This window comes from Chrysemys picta, chromosome 18 (genome assembly GCF_011386835.1).
Source record: "Chrysemys picta bellii isolate R12L10 chromosome 18, ASM1138683v2, whole genome shotgun sequence".
Classification (NCBI taxonomy): domain Eukaryota; kingdom Metazoa; phylum Chordata; order Testudines; family Emydidae; genus Chrysemys; species Chrysemys picta.
The window spans coordinates 25,924,550-25,947,266 of NC_088808.1; the positions used below are offsets into that span (position 1 = coordinate 25,924,550).

At 40.2% G+C, this 22,717-nt stretch overlaps 1 protein-coding gene and 1 long non-coding RNA gene across 20 annotated transcripts in view; one reads left to right on the top strand and one right to left on the bottom strand.

The window, feature by feature from the left end:
- RALGPS1 (Ral GEF with PH domain and SH3 binding motif 1) overlaps positions 1–22,717 on the top strand; it is a 381,746-nt gene that overhangs the window by 54,555 nt on the left and 304,474 nt on the right. For 12 of the 19 annotated variants that reach the window (XR_010593744.1, XM_065572729.1, XM_042854450.2 and 9 more), the window contains one exon: positions 15,829–15,912. The exons of 2 other annotated variants lie outside the window; for them this stretch is intronic. The gene's annotated coding sequence lies outside the window, so the exon portion shown is untranslated. Of the gene's footprint in view, positions 1–13,555; positions 13,625–15,828; positions 15,913–22,717 lie in introns of all 19 variants that reach the window. 5 more of the 19 variants (XM_065572726.1, XM_042854445.2, XM_065572725.1 and 2 more) reach the window with 1 other exon arrangement.
- LOC101947522 (uncharacterized) lies at positions 4,210–7,693 on the bottom strand. The gene is made up of 2 exons (XR_010593749.1): positions 7,324–7,693; positions 4,210–5,472 (listed from the first exon to the last, which is right to left on the bottom strand). It is a non-coding gene; the product is annotated as an uncharacterized LOC101947522 (long non-coding RNA).

Consider the following 22,717-nt stretch of genomic DNA (forward strand, 5'->3'; position numbering starts at 1 on the left):
AAAGGCAGAAGAGGCCTGGAATTACTTCAAGTCAAAGTTGCAGAAACTATCAGAAGCCTGCATCCCAAGAAAGGGGAAAGAATTCATAGGCAGGAATTGTACACCAAGCTGGACGAGCAAGCATCTCAGAGAGGTGATTAAGAAAAAGCAGAAAGCCTACAAGGAGTGGAAGATGGGAGTGATCAGCAAGGAAAGCTACCTTATTGAGGTCAGAGCATGTAGGGATAACGTGAGAAAGGCCAAAAGCCATGTAGAGTTGGACCTTGCAAAGGGAATTAAAACCAGTAGTAAAAGATTCAGTAGCCATATAAATAAGAAGAAAACAAAGAAAGAAGTGGGACTGCTAAACACTGAGGATGGAGTGGAGGTTAACGATAATCTAGGCATGGTCCAATATCTAAACCAATACTTTGCCTCAGTCTTTAATGAGGCTAATGAGGAGCTTAGGGGTAATGGCAGGATGACAGATGGAAATGAGGATATGGAGGTAGATATTACCACATCTGAGGTAGAAGCCAAACTCGAACAGCTTAATGGGACTAAATCGGGGGGCCCAGATAATCTTCATCCAAGAATATTAAAGGAACTGGCACATGAAATTGCCAGCCCATTAGCAAGAATTTTTAATGAATATGTAAACTCAGGGGTTGTATCGTATGACTGGAGAATTGCTAACATAGTTTCTATTTTTAAGAAAGGGAAAAAAAAGTGATCCAGGTAACTACAGGCCTGTTCGTTTGACATCTGTAGTATGCAATGTCTTGGAAAATTTTTTGAAGGAGAAAGTAGTTAAGGACATTGAGGTCAATGGTAATTGGGACAAAATACAAACATGGTTTTACAAAAGGTAGATCATGCCAAACCAACCTGATCTCCTTTGTTGAGAAGGTAACAGATTTCTTAGACAAAGGAAATGCAGTGGATCTAATTTACCTCTATTTCAGTAACGCATTTGATACGGTTCCACATGGGGAATTATTATCTAAATTGGAAAAGATGGGGATCAATGTGAAAACTGAAAGATGGATAAGGAACTGGTTAAAGGGGAGACTACAACGGTTCATACTGAAAGGTGAACTGTCAGGCTGGAGGGAGGTTACTAGTGGAGTTCCTCAGGGATCAGTTTTGGGACCAATCTTATTTAATCTTTTTATTACTAACCTTGGCACAAAAAGTGGGAATGTGCTAATAAAGTTTGCGGATGACACGAAGCTGTGAAGTATTGCTAATACATAGAAGGACTGGGATATCATACAGGAAGATCTGGATGACCTTGTAAACTGGAGTAATAGTAATAGGATGAAATTTAATAGTGAAAAGTGCAAAGGTCATGCGTTTAGTGATTAATAACAAGAATTTTTGTTATAAGCTGGGGATGCATCAGTTGGAAGTAACAGAGGAGGAGAAGGACCTCGGAGTATTGGTTGATCACAGGATGACTATGAGCCGCCAATGTGATATGGCTGTGAAAAAAGCTAACGTGATCTTGGGATGCATCGGGCGAGGTATTTCCAGTAGAGATAAGGAAGTGTTAGTTCCGTTATAAAAGGCACTGGTGAGACCTCATCTGGAATACTGTGTGCAGTTCTGGTCTCCTATGTTTAAGAATCATAGATCATTTCATAGAATATCAGGGTTGGAAGGGACCTCAAGAGGTCATTTAGTCCAACTCCATGCTCAAAGCAGGACCAATCCCCAGACAGATTTTTGTCCCAGATCCCTAAATGGCCCCTTCAAGGATTGAACTCACAACCCTAGGTTTAGCAGGCCAATGCTCAACTCACTGAGCTAACCCTCCCCCCGTAAGGATGAATTCAAACTGGAACAGGTACAGAGAAGGGCTACTAGGATGATCCGAGAAATGGAAAACCTGTCTTATGAAAGGAGACTCAAAGAGCTTGGCTTGTTTAGCCTAACCAAAAGAAGGCTGAGGGGAGATATTATTGCTCTCTATAAACATATCAGAGGGATAAATACCAGGGAGGGAGAGGAATGATTTAAGCTCGGTACCAATGTGGACACAAGAACAAATGGATATAAACTGGCTATCAGGAAGTTTAGACTTGAAATTAGACCAAGGTTTCTAACCATCAGAAGAGTGAAATTCTGGAACAGCCTTCCAAGGGGAGTAGTGGGGGCAAAAGACATATCTGGCTTCAAGACTGAGCTTGATAAGTTTATGGAGGGGATGGTATGATGGGATAGCCTAATTTTGGCAATTAATTGGTCTTTGACTATTAGCAGTAAATATGCCCAATGGCCTGTGATGGGATGTTAGATGGGCTGGGATCTGAGTTACTACAGAGAATTCTTTCCTGGGTGTCTGGCTGGTGAGTCTTGCCCACATGCTCAGGGTTTAGCTGATCGCCATATTTGGGGTTGGGAAGGAATTTTCCTCGAGGGCAGATTGGCAGAGGCCTTGGGGGTTTTTCGCCTTCCTCTGCAGCGTGGGGCACGGGTCACTTGCTGGAGGATTCTCTGCACCTTGAAGTCTTTAAACCATGATTTGAGGACTTCAATAACTCAGACATAGGTTAGGGGTTTATTACAGGAGTGGGTGGGTGAGATTTTGTGGACTGCGTTGTGCAGGAAGTCAGACTAGACGATCATAACAGTCCCTTCTGACCTTAAAATCTATGATTTTTTCAAATATTGATTTCAGTTAGAATACAAAGTGTACAGTGCTCACTTTATATTATTTTTATTACAAATATTTGCACTGTAAAAATGATAAGAGTATTATTCAATTCGTCGCATAAAAGTGCAATCTCTTTATCGTGAAAGCACAAATGTAGATTTTTTTTGTTACATAACTGCACTCAAAAACAAAACAACGTAAAACTTTAGAGCATACAAGTCCACTCAGTCCTATTTAGTGTTCACCCAATCGCTAAGAAAAACAAGTTTGTTTATGGACACGTGTCATCTGGAATGGTGGTTGAAGCATGAAGGGACAGTTATTTTTTGTTCATAATTCTACATTTGGAAGTTCAACTTTCATGATAAAGAGATTGCACTACAGTACTTAAGTGAATTGAAAAATACAATTCCTTTTATTTTTACAGTGCAAATATTTATAATAAAATTAATATAAAGTGAGCACTGTACCCTTTGCATTCTGTGTTGTAATTGAAATCAATGTATTTGAAAATGTGGTAAACATTCTATTATTGTTTATAAATGCGATTAATTGCGATTCATTTTTTTAATTGCTCGACAGCCATAAAGCATATTAAATTGTACCTCTGATTTTTCTTTTTCTAGTAAAATCTTTCACCGTGTGGGCTGTCATGAAATATACGTCAAAGAAATTGGGAGTTGTGGTTCTGCGTTTGCTTTAGGAAGATCTATTCTTGGGTAATTTAAATATATAGCCTGTTATAACTACAAAACCACTGTGGCAAATGGTTCCTTCCGGAGCTAAAAAAGAAATGAGTAGGCAGCCTAATCAATTTTTAATACTTTAAATATATAACTGCTTTAATATAATCTTTTGTTTCTATTGCTAATGCTCAAAAACTGCCTCTGTCTTTTGTAATATTACAGAGAAGTCATTTTACTGTTTCTGTAACAGTTTTACCTTTTATTTATAGTTTAATTTTTACAAAAACTAAAAATTAAGTTTTCTCTTTGTAGTGGTGGTGCTCCTATTAGCTGGCGACCAGGACAGGGCATATTATGACTGCTGTGGCTCTGTGTGTAGAGAAGCCTCTTATGTCTGGGAAAGTTGGCTTTGTGTGGCCATATGAAAGTAGAACAGTTTTGGTAAAGATAATTCTATAAGATCACTCAGGTCAATTCATGATATCTGATTGGCAGAAAACTACTTTTGCCACAGATGAGTTAATTCTAGAAGTATACATAATGTACACAGGCGAATATCCACTGGACTAGTCATTTGGACAACAAAACAATTTCTCTTCCCGTTCTTCCAACATCTTCTGCCTCTTTTCCTGTCTGCACATACTCCTCCAAAGTACTTTGTGATGACAACATAGAGAGACCCTGCTGTATTCTACACTAGTGCAATCTATAGCTTAACTGATAGGAAACCTTTTCTAAAATAAAGTTGCCTCTTTGAACCATTTTTGCAGTGCTTGTTACATCTGCCGGAGAAATAGGCCATCTGGAATAAGTTTTCCTCAATAAAATGGCTTTTTCTTCTCTGAAGATTGATATAAACCAAGAGACCCTGTACTTCCAAAGGCATCAATAGATAGAATAGATTTATTAATTTTTAAAAATATCTTGCTCACAATTACTTGTAAAATTTAAAAAACTAAACATCTTAAACACTATTTTACCCCTGAAGAATATGTCACTCCTCTGCCTTTTCTACAGCAGTGGTTAACTAAATATGCTGTTCATAGAGCTATGCTGATACCATCAGTGTTGCTATTGCTGCCACCACAATCAGTGTTTTCAAATTTATAAGATTGTGTTACAAACAATGCAGTTTTTTAAAAAGGAGTAAATAAAATTAAACTAGGTGATTTGACAACCATGTTTTTAAAAATCAGTTGAAGAAAAATCTGAATTCAAGGTTTTTATGTTCTGGTATTATACAGTATACACAGGTTAAGCATTTTCTTATAGTTGATTAATCTCAATATTGATCCTTCATGAACTTGAGTTCTTTTTTCAAGTTTCTGTGACTTGATGCATGGTTTGTTTTTATTGACTTACGGTGTTTGTTGTTGAAACTCCAGTTCATTTGCTAACTTTTCTATTCTTTCAAAACCTCTGGCAACATTTAGAATGTCCGTATCGACCAGTATAATACTTGACTCTTTGGGGATCCTTTCATCCCTTTGTATTATAATTGTATAAATGCCATGCAGTGTGTAAGTTACCTGCTTGGTAGTGTGATTGCTTGCATAACGTTGGATTCCAACCAACCGTAAAAAGTCTTTCATTGTCATGCTTCTTTCGTCCTCTGTCAAATTTATGTGAAAAAAGTGTGCTAAATATGCAATTATCTCTCTTTCTATTACCAGTTCAGTATAAATTGAACTAGGTTCCATATATACATTTGCCTGGGCTGCTTTGTTAGAATAAAAATGCAGATCACCTTGCTTTGTAGTGTGTTCTAATCCTGTTGGTTTCTTTTCTGGGAAATTTTTGGTGTAACTGTGGGTGTTGAGTTGGACATTTTGACTGGTTTCTGTTTTGTTCAAATGTGGAGGATTCCGTATCTCAGGGGATAATAATTCAAAGGTTGTTGCATTGTCTCTAGTTTCCTGTTTCTGAGAATCTACTAGGAGATACCACTGTTGGTTTTTTTGATAAAGCCAGGTTTGAGCCTGTGCTAGCTCATGTAAAGTGGTGTCATAATAGTGTTCTTGGTCAGTAACCGTATCCATGCATATTGCGCCAAGCTGCAGCAACTTGGCTTTACTTGTGTTCTTTAGCCAGTACTTCTGTTGGAGTTGGATTTTATGGACTCTTGGTTTTTCTGCTGCCATCTTCCTGCTGGAACAAATTGTATTTAAAATTAGGCGCTCAGGTTGCTACATTTTTAAAGAATAATTATATGTAGCTGGGGATAGGAAACCTGGGAGATGGTCAGCTTTTTATGTCTTGCCCCACATACTCCAAACTATCTTATCTGGAAAGAGGATTCAGAAAAAGTTCACGCTGACGGTTCTATTTCTTTGAGTGCTGAGGTTTATTTGTCTGCCCTAGCCAAAGAGTAGTCAAATAGTATCATGGAACCTGCAGGTACTATGTAATTTTAATTTAGTTTGACCTTCCATCATGAATGTTAAGGAGTAAGCTCTCGAACTAGCAGAGCTCAACCCTAGTTGGTTCTGGCATAAGTCTAACAATACCCTAGACTGAGGCAAGCTTGTGAAGCAGTGGATGAGATTGTGCACTACAGAAACGCTATAAGAAGAAAAACAATATCGTATGGTTAGTTAAGGCGATTTCCAGAGTAACTCCTGCCTTCACATACAGGAGAGGTAGAGTTCTTTTTTGTTTTGTTTTTGTAATAAGCATTCATTTGGTTACATATTTGCCTCTGTTCCTGGAGCTTTCTGTTTTCATTCCTGTTAATAGTAGTAGCAGCCCCTTTTTGCAATACTGAAGTGCTGCTGCAGTATTAATAATAAAAAAAAATATTAAAAACATTCAATTAATTTAAAAGCTCCAAGAGTACAAAATTCTCATGTAAAATATATACAAACCATTTTGACTTTGCAAAACTAAAACTGAACTTACCTCCCCCCAATCTTGTCAATTAAAAATTAAAATTAATAATGCAACTACAAATGTAATATTTAATATTTTCTCCTTAGTCTCTTCGTTTTCTCTGATTCATTATGTTAACACTGAAATTCTGGCAACATAGAGCTAGAGTGCCTTTTCATTGTCTAGTTCATAAATTAGTTGATAAGACAATAAAGAGGATACAATTTCCCTAGGCTGCAATTTCCCTAGGCTGCATCAAGTTTCCTTTCAATAAAGGAAGAAGAATCGTATACTTTTCATTGAGAAAGGAAAGATGGTTTTTGAGTTAAAGTAATGGCTGCTACTCAGTGTGTCCAGGTTCTGTTGCTGGCTATGCCACAACCTTCCAGCGTAACTTTGGACAAGTCGCTTTAATGTGTCTGTTCCTTAATTCATCCATCTATAAGATGAGGATAATAGTACTTCTTTACCTCACAAGGTATTGCGAAAATAAACTCATCAGGTACTCAGATACCACAGTGTGTGCCATAGAAAATCCTATAAATTGATATAATAATAAGGATGAAAACTAATGGTAGATGTCTGCACTATATAGAAGCCACATTTCATGTTCTAGACCACTTGACATCTACTTATAGGAAACATTTCCTATAAATTTGGGTCTGTGTGCCCTCATTATTGGAAAAGGCAATGCAGACTTTTTAATATCTGCCACAACATTCTATAAATGTCATTACTTTGAATATCACTCAGGGTGACCTGTGAAATTAGGTATTTTACTATTCTACGTTGTTTTATTTTCATGATATAATTTTTTTTTTGATAGTGAGGTCATGCTACTCTAATCAAACCATACAAATTTAACTTTTTGCCACTTGCTATGAAATACTAATGCTATGTTAAAGTGGAGAGTTTGAAAATATTAAATAATTAACTGGATTTACTTTTTTCCTACTTTACTGCACTTTTAGTCATGAACCTAATCTTTTTTCTATTGTTTTTATAAATGTAATAATATTTAACTGCACGGTTAACTATATAGTTTACATAACTTTCTTGGTACTATGTGAAATCACTATAATACATGGGTCTTAAAGTGGAGCATACTCAGTTAAATCATAGCTTACTTACTGTTTTTACTTATTCCTGTGACCAATGGGTAGGTGTAATTTACTTGGCTGTTTTCAGTCGGCTATCATATATCAAGTCATACGGTCCACATTTGCCTGCTTTTCAGATCTGCCTTTCAGAATCGATTTCTGAATCCTTTAAGAGAATGACTTGCAGATCGTTAGGAAAGGCTTCTCCTTATTCTCTTAATTCAGAAACTTTTGTGTTGATAAACCCAGTGGAGTAGGAAGTTCCTTTGCTTTCTCTAGTTCTGTAAAAAGTCTCCAGTCTTTACTGTCAATTGTTTTTCTTCCTTTAAAGGTCTTTCATTCTTTAGTTTTAGTTACTACTTGGAGCTTCTATGGCAACTGTGCATGTGGCAGAAGTTTGTACTCACTGTTTATAGATACCGCTGGTTAAGATGGCGTTGCTTAATAGGAATTTTAATGTCTTGTATAGTGTTTTGAAAATTTATTTTACCCGTCTCTTAGATAACAGAACAGGTGCTCAGGATTTCTCAGTTTTGAGCTCTGCAAAACTAGACCTGTTAATTTATGTTTTGGAACCTATATTATTTCTGGAATTTTATCACTTGAAATTCTGTTTGCATACATAAATGTGATTTTGCTATGTGTACTTTATCTGAAGTATTGTGGGGAAAAATATTCTGTTAAAACAGAAGGAATTTAGATGATGATGATGATTAAAATATTGATGCATAACACTGCCATATGGGGACAAACTCCCTCTCACTCAAAAACTAATTATTTCGTACTGTAGTACATAAGAATGGCCATACTGGGTCAGACCAAAGGTCCATCCAGACCAGTATCCTGTCTACTGACAGTGGCCATTGCCAGGTGCCCCAGAGGGAGTGAACCTAACAGGTAATGATCAAGTGATCTCTCTCCTGCCATCCATTTCCACCCTCTGACAAACAGAGGCTAGGGACACCATTCCTTACCAATCCTGGCTAATAGCCATCAATGGACTTAATCTCCATGAATTTATCTAGTCCTGTTTTAAACTCTGTTATAGTCCTAGCCTTCACAACCTCCTTAGGCAAGGAGTTCCACAGGTTGACTGTGCACTGTGTGAAGAAGTACTTCCTTTTATTTGTTTAAAACCTGCTGCCCATTAATTTCATTTGGTGGCCCCTGGTTCTTATATTATGGGAACAAGTAAATAACTTTTCCTTATTCACTTTCTCCACACCACTCATGATTTTATATACCTCTATCATATCCCCCCTTAGTCTCCTCTTTTCCAAGCTGAAAAGTCCTAGCCTCTTTAATATTTCCTCATATGGGACCCGTTCCAAACCCCTAATCATTTTAGTTGCCCTTCTCTGAACCTTTTCTAATGCCAGTATATCTTTTTTGAGATGAGGAGACCACATCTGTATGCAGTATTCAAGATGTGTGCATACCATGGATTTATATAAGGGCAATAAGATATTCTCCGTCTTATTCTCTATCCCTTTTTTAATGATTCCTAAGACCCTGTAATGCTTTTTTGACTGCCGCTGCACACTGCGTGGACGTCTTCAGAGAACTGTCCATGAGGACTCCAAGATCTCTTTCCTGATTAGTTGTAGCTAAATCAGCCCCCATCATATTGTATGTATAGTTGGGGTTATTTTTTCCAATGTGCAATACTTTACATTTATCCACATTAAATTTCATTTGCCATTTTGTTGCCCAATCACTTAGTTTTGTGAGATCTTTTTTAAGTTCTTCACAGTCTGCTTTGGTCTTAACTATCTTGAGCAGTTTGTTGTCATCTGCAGACTTTGCCACCTTGCTGTTTACCCCTTTCTCCAGATCATTTATGAATAAGTTGAGTAGGATTGGTCCTAGGACTGACCCTTGGGGAACAGCACTAGTTACCCCTCTCCATTCTGAAAATTTACCATTTATTCCTTCCCTTTGTTCCCTGTCTTTTTAACCAGTTCTCAATCCATGAAAGGATCTTCCCTCTTATCCCATGACAACTTAATTTACGTAAGAGCCTTTGGTGAGGGACCTTGTCAAAGGCTTCCTGGAAATCTAAGTACAGTATGTCCACTTGTCCACATGTTTGTTTGACCCCTTCAAAGAACTCTAATAGATTAGAAAGCCATGATTTCCCTTTACAGAAACCATGTTGACTTTTGCTCAACAATTTATGTTCTTCTATGTGTCTGACAATTTTATTCTTTACTATTGTTTCAACTAATTTGCCCGGTACTGACGTTAGACTTACTGGCCTGTAATTGCTGGGATCACCTCTAGAACCCTTTTTAAGTATTGGCGTTACATTAGCTAACTTCCAGTCATTGGGTACAGAAGCTGATTTAAAGGACAGGTTACAAACCATAGTTAATAGCTCTGCAATTTCACATTTGAGTTCTTTTAGAACTCTTGGGTAAATGCCATAGTGTATTCAGCATAAAGACCACTGTGGTACAATAGCTTTTGTGCAGTAGTCCCCCGCACACAACATTTTCTCTTCTCAAGCTCAGCTCAACTGAACATTGTTAATTATGCTGATAATTTAGGAAAAACCCAGTAAACCTCATCTCCTACAGTGCTTGTGCCCCACCAATTGTGGTGGTGATCTTTGTTTGACTATGAACAATAATGAGACTCACTTTTTAGTATAATTTTCCGGTGCACATTATATACTAAAAAGCCCTGAATTTACACAGCAAAATAAAATGAGATTTGTTTTTTCTCCTGCATTGACTGTTTGTATTGTTGTGGCAATAAGCCTCCATCTAATGCTCTAGTCTCATCTTTTTAAAAAAGTTTATGAAGAAAGTAAAACAGGACTGAAACATCCAGATAACTCCTCATAAGCACTGTATGTGTGATTTCCCTCAGTACTACTGGCAATATAACACTTGAAATGGTTTATAGATTTAGCTGTAGCTGATAAGTCCTTCACCCATATCCCCAAGTACAGTTCGGGTGCTGTAAACTCCATTTATTAGCTGCCAATGGACTATTCTGGGATAAAACTTTAGCTGGCCCAAAAGTGTGTCTGTTTGGTCTAAAAATGGATAAACCTTGACAATTACTGTATTTTCAAGATCTATTATACATGCCTTTGAAGATACACAACACCTGCTTCTCTGACCAAGAGAGGGCACAGAAGAATTTGAAATTGCACTAGTGTATCCAACCAGAATGTAAACATCTATGTTTCTAGCATCCAGGACCACAAATTAGTGAGCAACAGGGGAGGGGCAGCATCTCTTAGGCCTGGTCTACACTAACCCCCCAATTCGAACTAAGGTACGCAACTTCAGCTACATGAATAATGAATGATGTAGCTGAAGTCGACGTACCTTAGTTCGAACTTACCGCAGTCCAGACGCGGCAGGCAGGCTCCCCCGTTGACTCCACGTACTCCTCGCACCGAGCAGGATTACCGGAGTCAATGGCGAGCACTTCTGGGTTTGATTTATCGCGTCCAGACAAGACGCGATAAATCGAACCCAGAAGTTTGATTGCCTGCCGCCAAACCAGCGCGTAAGTATAGACAAGCCCCTAGTTAAGTATTCCCCAGATCCCCAGGTGCGTGGCTGTAACTCATACACTTTAAATAAGCACTGTAACTTAACCACATAGTGAAAAATAAATGTACGCAGCTTTTATTCAAATCGCTATAGAAATTGGGTTGTAATGACTACCAATGCTTCCCTGAATACTAAACCAACTTCACTAATGTAAAATAGCATATGCCATAATTACTCTCAATTTCCCCAGCAAATTTAACCCTCCACAACATCGGCGTTAACTAATATTTAATGTAAAGAGATGTTGGTGTGGACACCTATTTATGTTACAGATTGTTTCCTTTCAGTGTTGTATTGAGAAACAAGCCTGTTAGAGCTGATGTAACAACCCACTTAGTTAGAAATATAGGTATGTTCAAACTGGCCAAGTCTGACAGCTGGCCACATTCCCAGGAGCAGCCAGCTGGAAAAGAAATTAGCAGACACAGGGCTCACTTTTTCAGAACAGCTATTCCTGCTCAGCTCTCTGAAAGTTATCTTCTCTCATATGCTTGTTTCCTCCCCACAGAAAGCTGGAATTCCCTGGTAACATTTATACAGCCTTGCTTTAAACAGCACACAAAAAAGAGTATACTTTTAAACAAACAGCAAGTACTGTAAAGTAAAATCAGGATTGGTAAACATAGCAGTCATTTTCTGTGGCGAGTTACTCTGCAGTAGCTGGTCACCAACACTCTAGCACAACAATTAGGAGTCTTAGGGCAGGTCTTCACTACGGGGGGTGTGTGTCGATTTAAGATACGCAAATTCAGCTACGCGAATAGCGTAGCTGAATTCGACCTATCGGAGCCGACTTACCCCACTGTGAGGGCGGCGGCAAAATCGACCTCCGCGGCTCCCTGTCGACGGCGCTTACTCCCACCTCCGCTGGTGGAGTAAGAACGTCGATTCAGGGATCGATTGTTGCGTCCCGACGAGACGCGATAATTCGATCCCCGAGAGATCGATTTCTATCCGCCGATTCAGGCGGGTAGTGTAGACCTAGCCTCAGTTATTCTCATTATCAACCTTCTTGCAGGTGAAAAGCATTCTGGCAAGTTTACTTGCCAATTTTCAGCACAGAATAATTAGTGATGATTTAAAGATTCTGCCACTGATGAACAAAGCATTTGGAAAAGCACCATCTCTTAATTTGGAAATACTATGGAAAACAAAACTATGTTTACACAAAAATTAAAATAAAAAAATTAAGAACACTACATTTGCCAAATCAAGCACTCAAAAGTTATGCATTGCCAGAATTAAGATTACTTATGAACCCTTAATTTCACCCCTTTCAGCACATGATCACATACTATTTTTCCATAGGATCCCTGCCGTATTCAGTGCAAAGAATGAACTCTGATCACTAAACAGGTAGCTAATGAATATTTATTTCTGGCATCACCCGTGTGTGGCCACAGGCCATATTTATGGCACACCTTCCAGACCACATACTGAATATAGACTTATTACTTCACATGCTTTTCTGTGGTGCTGATCACCTTTGTTAATGTTTATGAAGTGCTACAAAGTGAGGTAAGGCAATATTATCCACATTTTATAGACTGGGAACTGAGGCACAGAAAGATTTAAACCAAAATTGTCAAAATTATCCATTAATTTGGGATGCCAACTTGAGATACCTAATACCTAATTCATATGTTCAAAACACAGCTCCCATTAGCTTCATTTATAGTTGTGAGTGCTCAGAACTTCTGCAAATCAGACCCTAGAAGGTAGAACTACAAAGATGATTTGGCTCATTATTGCAACTCCTAACTTTAGGCATTCTGTCACCTAGTGGAGTCCTCAGCCCTGAATTATGTGTCCAGACTACACATACAATGCATAGGGAGAGTTGGGGCCTACAAAAGGGATTCACAGAAGCCAACATGCTAAGCAGCTGAACTTACTGGTGAACAGACCCTTTACTTTTTTTTTTCAGTTTCAAAAGACATGAAGTGACCCCTCTACACAATGTCTCCTTTATGGTCATGTCACTCCTCTCTACAGATCTGTGGTCTATATGCATTTTACCCCCCATTAAATCTTTGGCTTCCTGTGGCTCCAAATAAGATTTTCAGTCATTGCCAACTGTGATGATATTTCTGAGAAATAGACGTCCTCCTCACTTGGAACTGGACTGAGGCAAACAGCTCATCTTGCATAGGTTAATAAATAGCAGTCAGATAATGCTTAATTTCAGGATGAAGATAAAGGATTGTGGTTTGAGAGTAATGGAAGGGGAGGTAGTTTTAATAAATTCATAGATTCCAAGGTCCAGAAGGGACCAATCTACTCTGACCTCCTGTATAAAAGAGGTCCTAGAACTTCTCCAAAATAATTCCTAGAGCATATCTTTTAGAAAAATATCCAGTCTTGATTTAAAAATTGTCAGTGATGGAAAATCCACCTCAACCCTTGGTAAATTGTTCAGATGGTTAATTACGCTGTCAAAAATTTATGCCTTATTTCCAGACTGAATTTGTCCAGCTTCCATTTCCAGCCATCGGCTGATATAATTTATACCTTTGTCTGTTAGATTGAAGAGCCCATTGCTAAGTAATTGTTCCCCATGTAGATTCTTATAGACTATAACCAAGTCACCCCATAACCTTCCCTTTAAGCTAATTAGATTGAGGTCTTTGAGTTTATCACCACAAGAAGTGTGTTTTTTTAATGCTTTTAATCATTCTTTTGGCTCTCCAGTTTATCAACACCCTTCTTGAATTGTGGGCACCAGAACTGGCCACAGTATTCCAGCAGCCAAATACAGAGGTAAAATAGCCTCTTTACTCCTATTCAAGATTCTCCAGTTTATGCATTCAATGATTGCATTAGCTCTTTTGGCCACAGTGCACGTTGGGAGCTCATGTTGAGCTTATTATCCACCACAACCCCCAAATATTTTTCAGAGGCACTGCTGCTCAGGATAGAGTCCCCCTTCCTGTAATTATGACCTACATTCTTCATTCCTACACTTACATTCATTCACTTACATTTAGCCATATTATAATACACATTGTTTGCTTGTGCTCAGATTACCAAGTGATCCAGATTGCTCTGAATCAGTGACCTGTCCTCGTAATTATTTACCACTCCCCCATTTAGTGTCATCTGTAAACTTTATCAGTTGTGATTTTGTTTTCTTCTAGGTCATTGATAAAAATATTAAATAGTGTAAGGCCAAGAACAGATCCCGGTAGGATCCTCACTGGAAACACACCCACTTTGATGATAATTCCATGTTTCCAGTTACGTTTTGAGACCTATCAGTTAGCCAGTTTTTAATTAATGTAACGTGTGCCGTGTTAATCAAAATTTCTTCCGATATCAAATCAATTGCCTTACAGAAGTCTAAGCATATTACTTCAACACTATTACGTCTATCAATCAAATTTGTAATCTCATCCAAAAAAGATACCAGGTTAGTTTTACAGGAACTGTTTTCCATAAACCAATGGTGATTTGCATTAATTACGTTACACTCCGTAAGTTCATTATTAATTGAGCACTGGATCAGCTGCTCCGTTATCTTGCCTGGGATCAGTGTTAGGCTGACAGGCCTATAATGACCTGAATTATCCTATTTAGCCTTTTTAAAAATTGGCACAGTTGAGACTGAGAAGAGGTCTGTTGGTGGGAAATAGTAGCAACCTTAAGTTAATCAAGTTTTTTGTGTATAAATAGATGTGTGTACATAGATATTTTCTACCTACATATGTAATTTAAAGGAACATCAAAATATGTGTAGACCAGAATAGAGTAACTGTGATTAATTTTTTCTGTAAGCCTGGCCTTCCTTTCCCTTTCCCCCTTACTGTTTGTTAATATCACTATTTGCATTATGTCTAAAAAATGTAGCAAAATATGCACATGCTGCTGGCAGGGTCAGAGAGTTGCACTTTGTTAAGTTGCACAAGCTAACCCTGCAGAGTTTTAGCGTTTACAACCTTTCATATTGAATGACCATTTGTGCTATAGTGAGATGGTTCCATGAACCTTTATCCTGCTCTTCTGCTGCATATTGAAAAGTCACCGTGATGTGTAATGACTTACTCTGGTTGAAGAATTAATGATGTTGCTGTTTTTAATTTACGCAGGACAGCCATGAAAGCAGAATAAAGGCTTTCTTTCATGCAATTTGCATAAAGATCTCACCTCATTGAAAATCATAGATCTTTAATTCCTAGGAACTAATAATTCCCCTATTAATCAGAAAAAGAAACACTCACTGAAAAGCACTTCTCCTGATGATTAAATAACCATTCTCCTCTTCTGGATGTATATTGTTGCATCTAGGAATCAAGAGGAAAAATCTTACCTTATAAAAGTGTTAAGCAAAAAATCTTTGCAGCCTATTTCAGTTGCCTCTGTATCCTATGTAACATGCTGTATGTACTTCCTTAGGGAAGGCCAGTGGAGGTTGATCTGCTTCCCAGATTTTTATCTTGGCAGAACATGAATTCCCACTCTTCATCCATCAAAAAATATTGTAGTTGTAATACTGAATATTTTGTAATGTAAATATAATTTAAAAAAAACACACCTTTTCAGGTATAGAGATCTTTTTACAATGCATTTTATATAGTATCCATCATTAAAAGTATCATAGACACTTTACAGTAAAACAGATTCATATTAAATGATTAAAATGGTATAAGTTCAAAACAATAATTCCCATTAGTTAATATTTTGGAAATCTAGTAGTAGATTTTTAATACTTCAGTAATATGAAAGGATTGTAAATTCCCAGATGTAAATTGCTGAATTATACATCATATGAAAATTGAAATATAAGCATTATAGAATTTAAGATGGAAAACATGGCTATCTGATATTTGTATTGTGTAAGGAATAATCTGTTTTCAAAGATAACTGATTTAAAACACCATTAAGAACTAAATCTACAGAAGAGTGTGATTGTGTGTGAATTTGAAAAGTACTTTTGTATAAAACATAGCTTTATTTGACTTTTTCAGAAATTACTGTTCTGAGAGACATGTCGCAATACTACTCTTGTTTTTGAATACCTGAATTTGTTTGGAGACAAACATATAATATGGGTAAGTTAATCTGATTTTATTTATTATATAAAAAAAACAAAGAAAAAACCTTACAAGATGCATACTGTAGAATATGTACAATGTGCACATGTAGTGTGTTTAACGACGCCAAAATGGCCATGATTTGAAACATGCAGTAGCAAAACAAGGATTTTGATAATTTGCAATTATCATACTAAAATATGTATAACTGTAAGGGAATGTGTATGTATCTGTATTGCACCAATCTCTCTGGTCTCTAGGTGTCAAATACAGGTGCTTTAAGTTTCAGTTATTGTCATGGTAGGGCTCTATTCTCCAGACCACCTTTACTGAGATTGTAGATCTATGCTTTGGTCTCAACAAGCTGAATTCTACACGCTGACAACTGCATCAAACCTGTGTTCTAAGGGAGAGGCATGCCTTGAGGTAGTTGACTTTAGCCAATTAAGGGTTTTGAAGACGAAGACCAGCACTCTGAAATAGATATAATATAGAATGGAAAACCTGTGTAAGCTACAGATCACAGCTGTAATATGTTCTCATCTACCTGTTCTGCTTAGGAGACAGACAGACATAATCATTATTGAATCCAGACATCACATGTAAGAGAGTGTGAAAGTAAAGAATCTATTTGATTTTTCCCTTTGGTCAAGTCCAGTGTTGCTGTTGTTCTAGCACCACTGATTAGTCAACAAGATCTTGATCCTTTATGGATGATTCAGTACCTACTGTAATGACCTCACCGGGCGTTATCCCTGATCGCGCTAGTGCAGGGGTAGGCAACCTATGGCACGCGTGCCAAAGGCGGCACGCAAGCTGATTTTCAATGGCACTCATACTGCTTGGGTCCTGGCCACTGGTCTGAGGGGCTCTGCATTTTAATTTTAAATGAAGCTTCTTAAACATTTTAAAAACCTTATTTACTTTACATACAACAATAGTTTAGTTCTATATTATAGACTTATAGAAAGAGACCTTCTAAAAATGTTAAAATGTATTACTGGCATGCGAAACCTTAAATTAGAGTGAATAAATGAAGACTCGGCACACCACTTCTGAAAGGTTGCCAACCCCTGCGCTAGTGTGTGCAAGCGGCTTGCATGCTCCCAGATAGGAGACGCAAACTGCTACATGGAAAGGACTCCTAGCTTACCCTTGAGCTAGAGAAAGTGATGATAGGCCCTATGCCATTCAACCAGGGTTCCGCCAATCCACAGGCAAGGACCCACTCAGGTAATCCCAAGGCAGCCCAACCCCAGAGCCATCACCCCTAGCTGGAGCCTTCATCCCTTGCACCCAAACCTCTGCCCCAGCCCTGAGCCCCCTCCTGCACCCCAAACTCTTCATCCCTGGCCCCACCCCAGAGCCTGCACCCCCAGCCAGAGCCCTCACCCCCACCACACATCACCTCCATATTGGTGCACATAACAAAATTCCGCACATGGACATAAAAAATTAGAGGGAACACTGGTCCACAGGCCTTGGTGAATTGTTCCACTAGTTAATTACAGTAACTCCTCGCTTAACGTTGTAATTATGTTCCTGAAAAATGCTACTTTAAGCAAAACGATGTTAAGCGAATCCAATTTCCCCATAAGAATTAATGAAGCTTGGTTGAGGTGGTGAAGTCAGAGAGTGGAAGAGGGTGGGATATTCCCCAGGGAATGCCTTACTGCTAAATGATGAACTAGTACTCTGCTGAGCCCTCAAGGGTTAACATGTTGTTAATGTAGCCTCACACTCTACAAGGCAGCATGAATGGAGGGAGTGGAGACAACATGGTAGAGAGAGACAGAGATACACACCGTGTGTGTGTGTGTGAGAGAGAGAGATGCACATTGCCCCTTTAAGTACACTGACCCCACTCTAAGTACACTGCCTTTTTAAGTAGATCAGCAAGTTGAGAAGCAGCTGCTGCCAGCAAGCTCCCTCCGTCCTGAGCCCTGTTGTGTCCCCTGCTGCTCTGTGGCAATGGGGTAAAGGAGCGGGGGGCAAGAGCGGGAGGGAGGGGGACACCCTGACATCAGCACCCCTCTTCCTCCCCTGCCCCCCTGCATAGCAAGCAGGAGGCTCCCGGGAGCAGCTCCGAGGCAGAGGATAGGAGCAGCACATGGCAGTGGGGGGAGGGACAGCTGTACTGCCCAGCAATTGATAGCCAGCACAGGGAACTTAGGGGAGTGAGGAGCTGCTGGCCCACCCTGTTCCAAGCCCCCACTAGCTAGCTCCAACGGGCTGCTCTTTCTGCAAGCAGTGGACAAAGCAGGCGGCTGCCAAACAACGTTATAAGGGAGCATTGTGCAGCTTTAAATGAGCATGTTCTCTAATTGATCAGCAACAAAACAACATTAACCAGGAAGTTACTGTACAATGACTGTTAAAAACTGTGCCTTATCTTGGGTCTGTATTTGTCTTGCTTCAACTTCCAGCCATTGGAGTTGTTATATCTTTGTCTGCTAGATTGAAGACCCATCTATTATCAGATTTCTGTTTCCCATGTACATACTTGCATATCGTGATTGTCACCCTTAGCCTTCTATTTGATAAGCTAAATGACGACAGTTGTATACAACAAATGGAGAGGAGGACAGGTAATAGGCGAGTGGCAGCACTAATTTGGTTGACTTACTGTACCCTCTCTACACACTCGCACGACATAAATCATTTGAAGCTTATTATGTCTACTTTAAGGTGAGGTATGATGTGGAGCTGTCAAGTGGTTCTGTTACCATAGAAATGGGGATAAACAGTGACACCATTGACATGTTAAAATGACCACTCTGAAATATTTGCGTTAGTTTCTCTTTAACTATTTCAAGACATAAAACTGGATTTCTTTGTGACCTCAAAGCATCACAACAATAACCTGAAGGGTAAAATAAAATCTAATAATAAATTTGTACAGGTGTTACTGAAATGTAATAGCGCTGGTGACTATTCTAGTCAAGCGTATTCTCTTTATCTTGTTTATCATTATCGCTGTTGGGAATGAATGGGATACTACAGTCTTCATTGCCTTGGCATGAACACAGTTTTGTGCTGGAAAGATTGTTCTGATTAGAGATACTGCATAAGAGACTCTCATTGCCCGGGGAGAGTAAAGTGACTTTTCTTTCCTGTGCTTCAGTGATATTTCTTGTGATGCTGGACTATCTGTAGACTAAACGAACGAGTCTCTAAGGTGCCACAAGTACTCCTCGTTCTTTTTGCTGATACAGACTAACACGGCTACCACTCTGAAACCTATCTGCAGACTGTTCTTGAAATACCACTCTAGCTGTTGAATTGAAGGTATTTTTTCCATCAGTGATCTCTGCATTGATGTCTTTATCATTATCTCCTTCGTGCATGAGATTTGAACCAGCATGAAGTGGATCAGTTCCATTTGGAATGAACATACCACTCTGGAGTCTCCTACTTCAGTTTTTGCAGCAGTAGTGATGAACCAACTCAGCTTATAGTAATTGATGTGGAATCCATGAAGGTGTAGTATGTCAATTAAATTGCAAGACCCAAACTCATGGTATAGCTGTGAAGCAAGGTTTATGTGCACTGGTGTAATAATTGTAGAACTGTTAAACACTATGCACTCTGCTACTGAGACACATTTTCTTTGAAAGGATGATACTTTTTGCTGGCTGAATTATATACCTCTTTATCAGCCAGAGGACAAATTCCTGCTCCAATTGGGGCACACAAAAGTAGCTGACCTCAGTAAACTGCAGTCCCCTAGCTTTGGATGATAATCTGAATATTTCAGAGTGAAGGATTGAAGCGGCATTATAAAAAATCACTTGTTCATTTGAAAGCTGTTCATCAGTCTTACTCGCCAGAAGAACATTGACAAAATACTGACTTAAGTTCCTGCTTCAGATTACTAGGAGCTTGGATAGCATCAGCTAATGTTGTGTTGCATAGAACAATGGTAGACTTACCTTGTCTTTGCTGTGTGTGGAATGAAATTGCAGAACCATAGTGTTTTTTCTAACCTTGCCGGTAATTTACTACTGGAATAGTTTGCAGTTTCGACGTCTGAGGGAAGTAGGACTTTATATCTTTGTAGCAGCTTGGACAGGCGAAGAGCCTTTTTGTTGTACATAAGATCATTGTCTCTCTCTTCATTCAGTTGATAAAATGTAGCATTATCATTGGATTGTTGCAGTATAACTAGATGCTTTTGTTTTAAGATTCGTTTTATTCAAGCAGGAAAAAGGGCATGTTAAGTGATAAACTGCATCCTTAGCAATCAGGTCTTCCACAGATAGTCTGCTCAACTTGTCATCGTCTCTTGGTTGAAGTGCTGCCTTCCTTACTTTGGTTGCTCTCTCAGATGTTTCTATTTTATGAAGCTTCTTGTCTGTCTTTTCTCAAGCAAACAGTGCACCAAGATCAATTGCTGGAGGATGTGCTTGTTTTTGTGGCTCCCCCACCACAAAGTCCCATCCCCCCCTCACCCAAAGTCCCAAGAAGGAGGGGCGGCAGGGGCCGTGAAAACAGTCACTCCACCCCTGCAGACTGCTCAAGTAGCAGAAGGCTCTCATTCCCAAAGATTTGATAAGTCCTTTCCTTCACTCCAAAAGCACCTCACCCAAGCCCCCATCCCAGTTTCATCCCCTAACTGTGTAGTTGTTAATAAAAAATACGTTTCTGTTAATTACTGTTTCCGTCATGTTCTTTTAGAGGAAAGTGTGTTTGAAGGGGGGAAAAGGGGGTTGGTAATTGGAGAGGACAGTCATCTTTACCAGGGTACAGACACAGGGGCAGGTTCAGCAGAAGGTCACACACACATTGCAGTCACTAGGCACCCTGGTCAGTCTGGGAGGTGGTTTTCATGTTGTGTGGGGGGGAAGGGGGCTATGTGACTTTGTGGCGGGGGAGGGCGGTTACAGATCTTATGCAGCGGTCCTTAGCCTGGATGACAGAGCCACGCAGCAGGGGATCTGTAACCGCCCTCCCCCGCCACAAAGTCACATAGCCCCCCCACACAGAGTCCCAAAAAGGAGGGGTGGCAGGCTCCGTTGAAAGAACCAGTCCACCACTGCGGACCGCTCTAGGAGCAGGAGCCTGTCATTCCTCGAGTTTAGAAGCGTCCTTTCCATCACTACACCCGCTCCCCACCACAGTCTGCGTCCCAGTTTCAACACTTTACCACGAAATCCTTAATAAAGAAAACGGTGTTAATGAACAAAGTTTAATTTATTTTATTTTTAAAGGTGTGTTGGAAGGGGGTTGGTAAATGGAGAGGATAGTCAACATTAACTGGGTAAAGAAATGGGGGAAGGTTCTGCTTCTGTTTTAAACAAACTTAATAGTCACAGGTTACCCTGCTCACTCTGGAACCTAGCTTTCAAAACTTCCCGGATGCACAGCGCGTCCCGCTGGGCTCTTCTAATCACCCGGCTGTTTGGCTGGGCGTAATCAGCAGTCAGGCGATTTGCCTCAACCTCCCACCCGCCATAAACGTCTCCCTCTTGCTCTCACAGAGATTGTGGAGCACACAGCAAGCTGCAATAACAATGGGGATATTGGTTTCACTGAGATCAGAGCGAGTCAGTAAGCTTCTCCATCTCCCCTTCAGACGACCAAAAACACACTCCACCACCATTCTGCACTTGCTCAGCCGGTAGTTGAAGAATTCTTTTTCACTGTCCAGGGTGCCTGTATAGGGCTTCATGAGCCAGGACATTAGCGGGTAGGCTGGGTCCCCAAGGATCACTATAGGCATCTCCACATCCCCAACAGTTATTTTGTGGTCCGGGAAGTAAATACCTTCCTGCAGCCGTCTAAACAGACCAGAGTTCCTGAAAACGCGAGCATCATGAACCTTGCCCGGCCATCCAACGTTGATGTTGGTAAAACGTCCCCTATGGTCCACTAGTGCTTGCAGCACCATTGAAAAGCAGCCCTTTCGGTTAATGTACTGGCTGGCCTGGTGGTCTGGTCCCAGACTAGGGATGTGAGTTCCATCTATAGCCCCACCGCAGTTTGGGAATCCCATCGCAGCGAAGCCATCTATGATCACCTGCACGTTTCCCAGGGTCACTACCTTTGAGAGCAGTAGCTCAACGATTGCGTTGGCTACTTGCATCACAGCAACCCCCACGGTAGATTTGCCCACTCCAAATTGGTTCGCGACTGACCGGTAGCTGTCTGGCTATGGCCACTCGCTTCTGGACAGTCAGGGCTGCTCGCATCTGGGTGTCCTTGCGCTTCAGGGCAGGGGATAGCAACTCACAAAGTTCCAGAAAAGTTCCCTTATGCATCCGAAAGTTTCGCAGCCACTATGATTCATCCCAGACCTGCAGCACTATGCGGTCCCACCAGTCTGTGCTTGTTTGCCAGACCCAGAATCGCCATTCCACAGCATCAACATGACCCATTGCCACCATGATGTCCACGGCGCGGGGTCCCGTGCTTTGCGAGAGGTCTGTGCCCCTCTCAGACTTAATGTCCTCACTGTGCTGCCGTAGCCTCCTCGCCCGATTTCTCAGCATCTGCCTCCGAAAAAGGTGGATGCTAAGGTGCGAGGTGTTGACAACGGCCGTAACTGCAGCGATGATCGCAGCGGGATCCATGCTGGCAGTGCTGTGGCATCCGCGCTGTCAATCACCAGAAAAGTGTGCGAACTGATTGCCCGCTGGCGCTTTCACGGAGGGAGGGCAGGAGTGAGTGTTGAATGACGACAGTTACCCAAAACCACCCTCGACACATTTTTTTGCCCCAGCAGGCATTGGGGGCTCGACCCAGAATTCCAGTGGGCAGCGGGGACTGCGGGAACTGTGGGATAGCTGCCCACGGTGTACCGCTTCCAATGTCGACGCTTGCC